The sequence below is a fragment of the Euprymna scolopes genome, chromosome 12 (assembly GCF_053919585.1).
Source record: "Euprymna scolopes isolate OS-2025 chromosome 12, ASM5391958v1, whole genome shotgun sequence".
In the NCBI taxonomy this organism is placed as follows: Eukaryota; Metazoa; Mollusca; class Cephalopoda; order Sepiida; family Sepiolidae; genus Euprymna; species Euprymna scolopes.
Window position 1 is genome coordinate 56,922,604 of NC_136493.1, and position 15,117 is coordinate 56,937,720.

Below are 15,117 nucleotides of genomic sequence, written 5' to 3' on the forward strand. Positions count from 1 at the left end.
ACATAAAATAATACATACGTACAAAAACATCCCCACACACACATATACATATAGAGAGAAAATAAAAAGGAACAAACCGTATTATGTGTTCATCAACGTTTCGTCTTTATTTAAAGACGAAACGTTGATGAACACATAATACAGTTTGTTCCTTTTTATTTTCTCTATTTTATCGGAATACTATTTCCATCATTTTCATCATATATATATATATATATATATATATATATATATATATATATATACACACACACACATTTCTCCTTCTCTATCTATTTATCAATACATATGTTGTTCTCACGTACGCACCATTGTTCGTATTCATTTTTCAGTTCGTCTAATTCTGGTAACATTAAGATCATTTCACGATTCACACATAGAGAATGGAGGTGAACCAGAGACACACCGTTAAATAGCATTACTGAAGTCCCCATTATTTTAAAAGCTTCTTAACACCTCATAAAAAGGTAAATATCGAACGTTTAGCGTTTAAACTGGAAATACGGATGCGAAAAAGAATACTATTTTTCTGTTGAATGTTTGATATCTCGTATGGAGAGTTTTGACAGACTCTTATTGACAACTGATGTCAAATCGGTATCATGAATAGAACATGACTAATATCCACAAGTGCTTTTACAATATGAAGAAGAAAAAGGTGGAAAAACACATTAAACACGCCATCAGATATGCTGTATCTGATGGCGTGTAATACTTGCTAATTAACACTTGATATTTTAGTATTGTGGAGTTGACAAGATTAGTTTATTTGTATTCAACTTTGTATATATAACTCACTTTACACACACACACACACACACACACACACACACACACACACACACACACACACACACACACACACATACCAGAAAAAGTTTTCTTTGTATATATAACTTCCTTTATACACACACGCACACACACACACACACGCACACACACACACACATATATATATATATATATATTGATGTTTTTATTTGTTTTTGTTAGCGATACTTTTAGAATGAATTCAATTAGTTATACGAAAGTGCATTTTTACCTAAATGTGAGTTAGGAATAATTTTAACTTTGACCAATTTGGTACCCCCTGAATGGGGAGCGGCATATATATTATTTTTTAAAATATAATTATCCACTGACACATATTTCGTCGTCTATGACTCATCAGGGTGATTCGTATGATGATTCGTAGACGACGAAATACATGTCAGTGGATAATTATATTTTAAAAAATAATATATATATATATATATATATATATATATATATATAAACTATTTCAGGCATCTAGAATACAAGATTATAAGATGGTATGGTATATTGTGTATAGATTTTCAGTATTTAATTATACAATGTTCAATATGTGCGTAGGGAAAATAAATTAAAAGCAATTAAAAAGTAATTAGCAATAGTACAACTAACTAGAAGATTAAGAGCAATGATGTAACCACTAGAAATAACCCAAACTTAAATTACATAAATCATCCAAATAGAAATACGAATGTTACAATGAAAAGAGAATGTACAATTTTGTCCACTACAAAATCAAAGGCATCGTTAACCAGCCACACTACTTGCAAAAACAAAACAAAACAAAAAACAAAACAAAACAAAACAAAACAACAACAAAAAACAAACAAACAAACAAACAAACAAACAAACAAACAAACAAAAAACGGATAATAATGAAATACTACTCAGGTAAAACTGCTACTAATTTTAAAACCGGGTATAACCACCAATACAAAAAAAAAAAAAAAAAAAATGGATAATCCATGCAAAACTAGTGAACAATTACTGGAAGCTCAGAAGGCGGACGCTCGCCAATATCGAGTTGAAAATAGTACGATTGTCCAGCATATGCAAATATTTAGGCGACCCTATACCTTCGAAATAGCAAGAAACATGTAATTAATATATTGATAATTGCGCCAACTAGCTAAAAGTGCTCTTTTGGCAGCCACGCGTATAAAGATTTTTTTAGTTGGCGCAATTACCCCTGGACTTGGCGCAATTACAACAAAGTACGGTATATATATATATATATATATATATATATATATATATATATATATATATATATATATATATATATATGTGTGTGTGTGTGTGTGTGTGTGTGTATGTGTGTGTTCGTGTGTGTGCGTGTGTGTGTAACAGATGAAATAACTAAATAAATCAACATCTGAGGTAGCAATGGATAACAAAGTAATTAGAAAAGAAACTATTCTAATCATACATGTTCTCAAATAAGGTAACTTGTTAATTTGACATTCTTATAAAAGGGAAACGACAAACTAAACAAAAAGAAAGGATGAAAAGTAAAAGTCGACCGAGCTTTAAACTTGATAAAACATCAATCATTGCATAATGGAAACATTAACCTGTGAGGGGGAAATAACAACGAATATGATTTGCTAGATTAAACACGTTGTGAATATATAAAAATTATCATTCACAAAAGGCTTCGTCAGTGCATAATACATCACATTCAATCTGAATAATAAAAAACAAGATGCGTTCAACATTTATGTAATTAATGCTTATTTTATTTTATATACGTTTCCCATTCTCTGTTTTTTTTTGTATTTAGTTATTTTGTTGTAACATGTTAAATTGATATACAATATTAAGCTACTATATAAACTTTAACGTGAACATAAAGCGTTTATAATATGCATAAAAAATATTAATTATTTAATTAGCTATTTAAAGTGACTTAGAAAAGTTTCACTATCTAAATTAATTTTATTCTTAGCTGCTAAAGAAAAATTAGAGCTCAGTATCCTGTGTACGATAAAATAGAGCTAAATATATATGTGTATGTACAAGTTGGAACGATAAATTTGTCGCCCCCCCCCAAAAAAAAAGTGACACTACAGCTTTATTTATTTTTTACTGAAAAAATCAATTCAGATAACTTGATTATTTAGTAGAGCTGAGATCTATTCAATGTAACCGTCTTCAGCCTCAATCACTGCGCCTTGATACGAGTCCAGAACTGAAAGCATGCCTTTTCCACAAGCCCCGGTAGGAGTTCGGCGGATACTTGGCGAATGGCGGCGATAAGGCTGGCTTTAGTGTTGTGAGAGGTCATGTTGGTGATGTTCTTAACGCATGACCAAACGAAGTAGTCCAGCGGGTTCAGGTCAGGGGAGGAAGCGGACAGTAAGAGTAGGGTGCAAAGTCGTAGCACTCCTTCTGATGCCAAGCCTAGGTCTTTTGGGCTTGTGGACAGGAGCCGAGTCCTGTTGCCACACCCAGGGTCTGCCAGAAGCCACCCAATTGCACCAAGGGATCACCACACTCTTCAGCACATCAAGGTACACCTTGGTGTTGACTTCCAAGTCGACTATGAAGATATGAGGTTGTATGATGTGGCCCTCACTTGAAACCACAACAAAGACCATAACTGTGACCGGAAACTTCATTGAGATGTCTCAAGCATTGAACCGCCCGGATTTGCATTTTGAGGGTGCTGGCAATGGTTCTGTTGTCATAACTTGGATCCGATCTCGCTTGTTGAATTTGGTGTCACTTTCAGACATGATAGAAGACTTCTATCGCTGTTGGTATTAGTACACAACTGGCCAACTAGTAGATGGTCTGCAACAAAAAAAGAAAGCCGGTTTTTATCAAACAGAAATGGAATCATGTCGTCTTTTCTAGGGCGACAGTTTTATCGTTTCACCCTGTAGATTCAAAATGTCATGTAAGTCAAGAACAAAGAGTTTATATAAAGCCAATGTTTACGAACGTTTCGTGGTTCACAAATCCGATTAGAGGTAATGCAAAAAAAAAAAAAAAAACAAAAAATAAAGAAAACCTATCGATTTAAATGAGTGACGTTAAGGCAAGATCCTCTAAAGTATTAGATAGAAAACCGGCGGGACAAAAACAGCAAATTATTTGAACATTAGGATGTTCCATGCAAATATCTTCTTTGAAACATGTATGTGACGATTAGTTCATATCTGTTTTTATTGGCTTTGCATGCGTCTTACTGGTTTGAAATATGTTACTGTTCTTTTTTATCTCAAGAAAACGATTTTGATTTTAAACTGTCGGAAAAGTAACGATAATAATAATAATGTCATTGTGAGTTTACTTTTAGGTAAATAAGAGATTCGGAGAAAATTCGAAAATACCACGTGTTTGAAGAAAATGACATTTTGGAAATAATAAACATAAATAAGGGCTCCTTAGATAAATTACTATTTCTTTTTTATCTAAAATGTATAATTATATATATATATATATATATATATATATATATATATATATATATATATATATGTATATATATATACAGATATATAAATAAATATATATATATACATATATATATATTTATGTATATATATATATTGATTTATATATATGTATATATATATATATACAGATATATAAATAAATATATATATATATACACATATATATATATATATGCATATATATATATATTTATTTATATATATGTATATATATATACAGATATATAAATAAATATATATATATACATATATATATATATATATATATATATATATATATATATATATATATATATATATATATATATATATATATATATATATATATATTGTCAGCTAGTCATTATTAAATTATTTTCAATTTGCCGAGCGGTCTTTTTTATTTCAGCTGGCATATTATATCATGACGCCCAAAAGTTGTTGTTCGGCCATATTCGTCTCTAGCGCTTTCTATCGGAGCGATTGTTGTTGTTGGCGTTTTCTTTTTAATTGCGGATTGGTGTATTTATAGTTATTTAGTTATTTTTTGTTAATTGGTTATAAAGGTGGATGCAGGTTGGGTAGTGGCGAATTATTTTAAATTTTTAATTTCGAATTTCTTATTTTATATTTTATTTATTTAGTTTCCTGTTAGTTATTTAATACAGTTAATATATATATATATATATATATATATATATATATATATATATATATATATATATATATATATATATATATACTAGCATGGGTGCCCGCCGTTGCCCAGGTGTTTGGAGGTGTATGCTGAGCAAAAAAAAAGTTTAATTTTTTAACATTTGATCCCTATTATGACCCCTTAAAACTTATTGTTTTGGGCTCAAATCAAGTTATTAAGTAAGATCCATGTCCAAGAAACCTATATCTAAAATTTCAAGTGTTTAGACTCAGAATTGTCGGAGGAGTTTGGTACAGTTCTCAAAGGTCAAATTGTTGAACTTTGACACCTTAATCGCAAAATTTCTGGCCGAAAACCGATCACATAGATTTTCCCAAATCTCAATACCCTGTATATCAAATTTCGAGTCTGTAGACTAAAAATTAGCAGAGGTGTTGCGTAGGGAAATGTACAGAGACAGACACACAGACAGATACACAGTCACTTTCCCTTTTATAGACAAACTAGCATTCAGCCCGCCGTTGCCCGGGTATTTGGAGGCGTATGTTGAGCAAAAAAAAAAGCGGTTATTTTTTTAAACTTTGATTCCTATTATGACCCCTTAAAATTTATTGTTTTGGGCTTAAATCAAGTTAAGTTAGATCCATGTCAAAGCAACATATATCTAAAATTTAAAGTGTCTAGACCCAAAATTGTAGGAGGAGTTTGGTAGAGCTCTCAAAGGTCAAATCGTTGAACTTTGATCCCTTAACAGTCAAGTTTCTGGTCGCAAACCGATCTTATCGATTTTTCCAAATCCCAGTAGCCTGTATATCAAATTTCGAGTCTATAGATTTAAAATTCACAGTGTTATTGCGTAGGGAAATCTACACAGACAGACATATAGATAGATGGACAGATTTATAGATAGATAGATAGATTAAACAAAAATATATACGTATACATTAATATATATGGAAACAATATTGTGTGTCCTGTAAACATTTTACGCAAATATTATGCAAGTATAAATCATGTAGAATATCTGCATGAATATAATGACACGTAATAGTTAACTAAAGATGATCATCCCATAAGAAAACCGAAAAAACTAATAGGGAATTAATTAAAATGAATGTTTAAAAGAATATGCAAATTAGCTAGATCTTTTGCAGATGAATTCAATTTCATGACCCATGTATAAGAAAATTATATTTTCTTTTAAAATAAATAGAAAAGAGGGGGTTTAATATGAATATCAAGGCACACAAAAGAAACACGAATGTATTGGAGTATATATATATATATATATATATATATATATATATATATATATTTAACAGCAATAACATATTAACCATTCCCTCAAATTTACTGAGCAGGTGTGTGCAACCAGCTTTAAATTAATTTTCATCTTTTGAATATCATTATGATATTACATTTAATCATATAGGAATAATACTTCGAGAGCAATGTTCTATCGATTGTTTGTCACTGTTCACACGTCACCAATCAATGATTTAATGGCGGGAAGAAAACTGTAAATAAAAGGATGAATGAAAGACGAAATAAGTAGAGGAATATAATGGCGTAAATAGATAAGATCGAGAGAGAGAGAGAGAGAGAGAGAGAGAGAGAGAGAGGGGGCAGAGAAAGATGAGATGCAAACGAGAGGAAATCACAGAGAAAAGAATAAGAGCGACAGGATGAGATAGAGTAAAAGAGAGAAAGGACGGGGAAGGAAAGGGAAGAGGTAGAAGGAAAGAAAGAGAGGAAGGGAATAAAAAGTGAGTCGATTATGAGCGTTCTAAACGTGTGATATCGCTAGATAACGAGAGTCTATCTTGATATCACAATGTATTCAGACCTTCTAATCCTTGTAAAAACCATGAATGAAGAAATGATATACTCATATTTATATAAAGTTAGGAATCTACAATTCTTTATATATATTTTGATTACGATTCCATCCTAAACTAATTAATTACAAATTATGAATTTTGGAACACATGTACTAGGCGCCAGAGTGAATAATGTGGGCAATATTTAGTTTGATTTAGTTTTATACAAAGGGGGCAAAATGTGAATATTACAATATCTATTTGTAACATTTTGACAATAGTTATTAAATATCAATTAATAAATATTTACTAACTTTTCAGATTGTTTGGAGCATTTTACATAGGTTGATTGGACGTAATATTGGCCCAACATCTCGTTTAAAATTGAAATATTCTAGACGTTCTAGACAACTAAGCCATTACGTGCTTCAGATTTAACATGCGACATAATATTAGCTACTTGTATTTTCTCTACCGCTCCCCCCTCAACCCAGGACTGTACCATAATAAACAAAGTCTCTGACAGGATAGATATAGCACTCTCCGGCGATACTAGCGTACAAGTACATGTATTTGGTGACTTTAATGTCCACCACAGTAACTGGCTTGGATTCTCTACTTACACGTACTAGACGTAGCTGGTAGCACAACACATAGCTTCTCTATATGTCATTCCCTATCACAGAGGGTTACATTTCCGACACGTTTCCTAGACTAGCAAGGTCAACATGCCTCACTTCTAGATCTATTTGTGTCCACAGTTCCCGATTTGTTATATATAACAAATGCACACAGCCCACTTGGGAATGCTGATTACGCTGTGATAATGATAGAAATCGCCCTTAATTCTCGACCCAAAATGGAAGACCCACTGCTCAAAACAACGAGGTATTACAAAAAAGCTGACTAGGAAGCCACCAGGGATCCCACCAGAGATGCCCCATGGGGAAATATCTTTCCTCTTCCAGCTGAACAGTGCGCAAATGAGACCACTGAATGGTTTAAAACTGCAATTGAAGCAGATTCAACCGGCGTAAGTCTAGTTCAAACAGAGAGAAGTATATAGAAGCTAGAAGTAATTGTAAGAGAGAAATAGCAACAGCTAAGACAAAATACACAGAACCCACCAAAAAAACGCATCGAAGCACAGAAATTAGGAATCCGTGATTTTTTAATGGACAGTCAACGACTCCCTCACTATCAAACAATCATGAGATTGTTTGCCCGGCAACCGAGAAGGCTAACCTGCCTGCTGGTCGGTCTGCCTCAAACTCCACATTGGACCCGGCACATCACTCCCTCCCTGACTTTCCTTTGCGGACAGACACCAGACTAGATGATTTGAAAATCAACCTAATACCAGGTACATGGTATCATAAAAAGCCTAGACACCCCAAAGCATGTGGACCCGGTCTCATCCCTTCTGAGCTATTAAAAAAATGCTTCACTGAGGTTGCTCAAGTTCTCTCCAAACTTTACAACAAATGTCTAAACGAATCTTGCTGTCCTGACTGCTGGAAAACCGCTTCTGTGGTACCAGTTTTCAAGAATTCTGGCGAAAGAACTGACCCATTAAATTATCGCCCCATTAGCCTTCTTTTGCTTTTTGCTAAAATATTTGAGTCATTAATTAATCAAGCTCTTGTCCATCACCTTACAGCTGCTAAACTCCTGACCGACAATCAATATGGATTTAGGCAAGCCCGTTCTACAGAAGATATCCTAACTGTAATCTCTGAACGTATATGCTGTTCACTGGACAAAACAGAGGAAGGTAGAGCGGTGACCATCGATATATCTAAGGCTTTTGACTGGGCATGGCACGATGGTCTTCTAAGGAAAATGAGATCATATGCTATTACTGGAAGAATACATAATGTTATTAAATACTTGTTAAGTAAGAGAAAAATTCAGGTTATCCCCGACGGTCGTACATCTAAACAATATGATATAAATGCGGGAGTGCCTCAAGGGTCTATCCTTGGACTTTTATTATTCTTGATATTCATAAATGACCTCCCTGATAAAATTGTTTCTGAGATGGGTATATTTGTTGATGACATCACTCTCTATAACAGGCACGAGGGGAAAACAAATGAACACGTATCTAAGGAAATGGCAGAAACACTAGAGGATGACCTCCAATCTGTAGTGGAATGGGTACAAAAATGGATAGTCCCATCCAATGCTGCCAAGACTAAGCTTGTTTTCCTTCAATATCAGAAGAAACCTTCTCTACCATCAGTAGCAATGGCCAAGAACACATTACCCGAAAGTACTTCCTTTAAACTCTCGGCCTAACGTTTATAGGGAACATGAACTGGAATAGATACATTGAGAGCATTGCCAAGGCTGCTGCGAAGAAGATGGGCTTTCTCTACCTTGCTAGATAACTACTTGCGCCTGAAAGTATCCTGTACCTCTATAAGGCCACAATTCGCTCATGTATGGAGTACTGTTGTCACATTTCGGCTTGTGCATCTGCTACTTGTCTCTCACTCTTTGACAGGGTTCAAAAGAGAGTCGCCAACCTGACAGGTCCTGAACTGCATCTAGGCTTCAGCTTCTGTCCCAGTTACGAAATGTAGCATCCCTCTGCTTGTTCTACAAGTATTTTAATGGTGAATGTTCTGATGAATTACAAGCACTTGTACCCCCTCAACGTGAATACCCCCGACAAACCCGACAAGCAGCTAAATCTCACCCTTCACAGTAGGGATCCCTAGGTGTAAGAAGGCCTTCTACCCCAATAGTTTTTTTTCCCCAGAACTGCTAGACTTTACAACACCCTTCCGAGATTCTGCTTTCCCAACTGTACTGACATGCAGAAGTTCAAGTGTAATGTGAACAGACATCTTGTTACTCACCTCCCTTCGTAATACCCCTGCAACTTATGTCCCCGATAGTAGCCCCCTACTTCAAAGTGGAACTGTGCCTTGTTTGAGGTGAAAATTGAATAAATAAATAAAAAAAGATTTGCTTGAATTCCATTCAAAGCCATTAGACATCAAGTAAGCAACATTCCTGGCATTCACATTTCTTGTCAAAAATCTTACACCCAAGCCTTAAATTTTAAACATTTTAAAGAATATAATTATGTGATAGGCTTTGATCAGTCTTGGAATAGTATTCTAGATACAAGGTTTAATATAATTATATATTGATTTCAATGTTAGTAATGAGAGAAAAAATGGCACACATCTTTTCTATTTTGGGATAGTATTATTCTAGTTGTTTAATAATAACAACAATAATAATAATAACAACAACAGCAACAACAACAACAACAACAACAACAACAATAATAATAATAATAATAATAATAATAACAATAATAATAATAATAATAATGATGATGATGATATTGATAATAATGTAATAGATTATATTATATTTATAGTATATATATATATATATATATATATATATATATATATATATATATATATATATATAAATATATAAATAAAATGTATTTATTAATTAATTAATTTATTTATTGCGGACTATTATCCTTATCTTTTCTTTTGATGCATTTTCACGACGTTTCGGCCAGCTATTCCTCTGGCCTTCGCCAGGTGGTAATAATAGTTCGCAATAAATAAATAATACTCATCTCAATAATGAATTCCAATTAAAATAATATAAAAATGTATTTGATTTGTTCGTTTATATATATTTATATTTATTTACGTTTCGTTTATATATATATATATATATATATATATATATATATTAATAAAAATGTATTTGTTCGCTAATCTACCTAATCTAAACAAGTACATCACCGATTATTTTGAAATTTTGCTATAACATTTCAATCGACTGCGAGCGTATTTTCCTATACTTAATATCACAACACGATTACAAAACAAACAAAACAATTTTGCTTAGTCAATTTTCCCGAGAATAACTGAAGGATGATGAATGTGACAGGCGGACAGTTTACTGTTTTATTTATTCTTTACATTTGGTTCAAGAAAATACACACACTCACATATAATAGTTATCTTAACAAGCATTTTTCAATTTTTTCTTTTCTATTTTTTTTTTTGATAATATACCATGTTTTAGTAGTATTATTTTGCTCTTTTTAAAGTTTATCCATATTTATTTTCATTATCGACGTACTATTTATTTCGTTGGTTTATTAAATATATATTTTCTAAACATTTTTTTTGGTGGGTTTAAACGGCATTTTTCAAAAGTTTTCTTTTCACTTTTTCGTCGAATTATTATCGAAAAAACACTAAACTTTCATGTCAACTATCGGTGAAATTGATTAATTTAACATTTCTTAGGAGATGCTATGTTTACTTTGTTTTACAAGTTCATAGTCAATCTCCAATATTCTTTTCTTTCTAGTTTATTAGTAAATAAAGTAATTAAAAAATTATCCTTAAAAAGTTTTGCTTTTCTTTTCTTTTTTCCAAAATCCCATTTATTTTGTTGGTTTACTAAATAATTTTTTAATATTCCAATTTTTATAGATTTACAGATGGTCTTCTGCAAAACGTTTACGCTGTGACTCAAGCTCTGTCGTCTGAATTTGGGAGAGCTTAAACGACAGACGTTCTTGAACTTTTTTTTTTTACTTGTTTCATCGATAAGACACTAAACCTTCGAACATGAGTATTCAACGCAGTTTCAGGAACTCATGAGTATCCTCTATATAAAAGAATGTCAGTAGAAGATGCTAGTAAATTAGCAACCATACAAATGCAAAATGGTGACAAAACAAAAGTCGATAAACGGTGGATTGTTTCCTATTTGCTCTTGCTATCAGGAGCTTACAGATCATACATAAACGTGGAATACTGTAACTCAGTAAAGTCAATCAAATCCGTTTGCAAGTTGCAGAGTTAGCTTGAAAACCCAAAGAAATGACATGAATGCAGTCATATATATATCGATGAAATCACACAGCATTAAACTGGAAGATACATAAGCAGCAATGAAGTTGTATGGCGAAACCTTCCATTTTCCCATATACGAACGAATCCGACTATTGTTCAGCTAGCATTACATCTAGAAAATGGACAATGCCTTTACTTTACAGCTTCAAATATGCAAACAAATAGCCACGAACCCAACGGCTGCAACATAAACTGCTTTTTTACTTGTGTCAAATTGGAGCATTTGTGAAAACATTGCTTTATTCTCAAATAATACATATTACACATGGAAAGTGAGTATATGCATCAGGAGGGACTGGTAAAACCTTTTAATTGATTTTGGCAGCTTTCAATCGAAAATAACATAGCCTTAGCTCTTACATTATTTTGATATTTATGACATTGCTACCAGATGGAAGAACTGATCATTTGCTTTGAAATTACCGTTAAACATGTCACGTATTGAAATTCCGATGTACAACGGTCTCAAACGCCCAGCATAGGTAAATTATTGAAGAAATGCACACTTATTGTTTGAGACGTATGCAAAATGGCGCACAAAAATCACTCTTGATCGATCTTTGCAAGATTTATGTGGAAATGTCAGACCATTTGGAAGTGCATTAATATTTCTTGCATGAGAGTTCAGGCGAACATTACCTGTAATTCCTCGGTCAACCCCAGGAAAATGTTTGCCTCAAGTACTCTAATTTTTAGCGATATGTGAGAACATTTAATTTAACTACAAACATGCATTTCCAACTACAAAACGATCGATCAGCAAATATATTTTCACATTAATTGTTAACAATTGGGAACGGACAAGTGGCAGCTGATCAGAATTGCATTGCCTCATAACTTATGTAATTTAGTGACATCATAAGATGACTTAGTTAAAAATATTTCCAGATATTCAAATTAATTATAAGAACCCAAGTTGTGAACTAGTTATTTTATCAGCCAAGAAGAAAGACGTTCACAAACTTAACAATATACATCATTTTAACATTCAAGCTGAGGTAGTCACTTACAAATCCGTCAACACAGTTGTGGAAGAAGACTAAATGAATAATAATCCAACAGAATATTTAATTCATTACATTTGCCAGGGATGCCAACTACAATTGAAATTGTCGTGCCAATTATCATGTTGCAAAATATCAAACAGCACAATAACAAGCGGCTTGCAGTAAAAGAATTAATAAACGACATCATAGAACAAACAATTTGCATAGTTGAAGGTGTCCATATTCCACACATTCCTATGGCATTCACTTTAAGCGATTGCAATTCTGAATTCGATTAGCATTTGCAATTATCATCAACAAAGCTCAAGAACAATCTTTAGTATTGTGTGATTAACATCTACAAACTGTCTCATATAGACAATAATATGCTGCGTGTTCGAGAGTTCATAAACCATGCCATCTCTATATCTGCACAAACAATAAGACAACCAAAAATATTGTGTCTCCAAAGTATTGGGAAATTAAGCATATTAGAAACATGCCTTTTCACTTGTCTTTTTTCAATTTTACTAAACTAAGCTACTGCAACGCGTGGCCAGGTGAAAATAGTATATATATATATATATATATATATATATATATATATATATAAATTAGAAAGAAATAAAGATAAATATACATTTGGATTTGGAATGATCACTACTGATTATATATATATTTCATGTATCCACATAAAATGTAATATAAAGGTATATTTTATATATCAATGTTCAGTATTTACTTAAATAGTGTTCAGTATGTAAATAGAGATATGCAGTAAGTAATATAATCTTTCGCATTTCATACCCGTAGGTAATTGTGAGACTAAAATGAAGATTCTCTATGGAGTGTAGCTAAGTTATCATATATTTTAATAGCATGGTACACACACGTATGTATTATATGCATAACAAATACTAATACAACACGTAAGATGTGTTCAAGTATAATATATGGCTTCTTTGATTAATGATGATAATTGAATTGACATATAAGAATACTCTGATTTCACATGATAAAGGAACCCTATCTCTTTAGTAACGCTTTAATTAATGTTTCTAAATGTATTTTCATAGTGATAGGACCTTACCATTGCGTCCACAACACGAGATAAAATAGTTTTATTATTCATATTTGTCTGTCTGATGATCAACATGAAGTTAAGTAGCTTTCATAACCTTAACTGTTTGAAGATGTTTTTGCGCACGGCACGACCTCCATTTGTAGCAATTATGCCGTGACTGCAAGAAGCCACCCTGCTGTGTTAAGTAGACAAGGAAATAATTGTGCATGCTTTTGAAACGTATTGTTTTGTCATTTATTATTTATGCCCAAACTGAATTATATGTAATTAGATGTTAACGATGAGCGTGAAGAAATAACAGGCCATGGATAGTAAAAAGGTAGAAAAACATCAATTGAGCATTAAGAAGAGAACACACGTACACGCGTGAGCATACTCAGGTATATATACATATATATATATATATATGTATATATATATATATATATGTGTGTGTGTGTGTGTGTGTGTGTGTAATTTGAAGATATATACTGCAATGCATACACACACGCACACACACATACACACAGATACATCAAGCTTTAAACTGCTGAATATTGTACTGCTATTTGCAACTTGATGATTGATCTTGTAATTAACTGAGTTTTATACATGATCTAATTTGGAAATATATATGTATGTGCATGCATACACACAGACACACAGAGGCGCATATATATATATATATATATATATATATATATATATATATATATATATATATATATACTAGTATATATATATACTAGTAGTTCAGCACAGCTTTGCTCGGGCCCTATGTACTGTTCATAACTTTATGTGCGTATATATATATATATATATATATATATATATTAAAAAGTTTGACTTATGTCCAGGTAACCTACATCTAAAATTGTGTTTAGACACCAAATTGGCGGAGGAGTTTGGTAGAGTCTATAAAGGTCAACTCTTTCAACGTTGACCCATAGGTAGACAAATCCTCGTCAAAAACCGATTACAAAGCTTGCTGTATGTCTGAAAACCTTTATGTAAAATTTCAAATGTTTACACCAAAAATTGGCTGAGGGGTCAAAATTGGGGTCCATTGACCCCAATTTTGACCCCTTTACATTTATAATTTTGGGCACAAATCAAGTTAAAAAGTTTGATCCATGTCCAAGTAATGTACATATAAAATCTCAAGTGTTTAGACCCAAAATTAGCGGAGGAGTTTGGTAGAGGTTTTAAAGGCCAAATCATTGAACCTTCACCCCTTGGCAGCCAAATTACTTGCCGAAAACCGATCAAAAATATTTTCCAAAATTTCAATACATCTTATGTCAAATCTCGAGTCTGTAGATTGAAAATTGAGTACTTTGGTAAGGAAATGTACACACAGAGACAGCCAGACAGACACTTTCACTTATATCCTAAATATTGACCCGTATTCCAGAGAG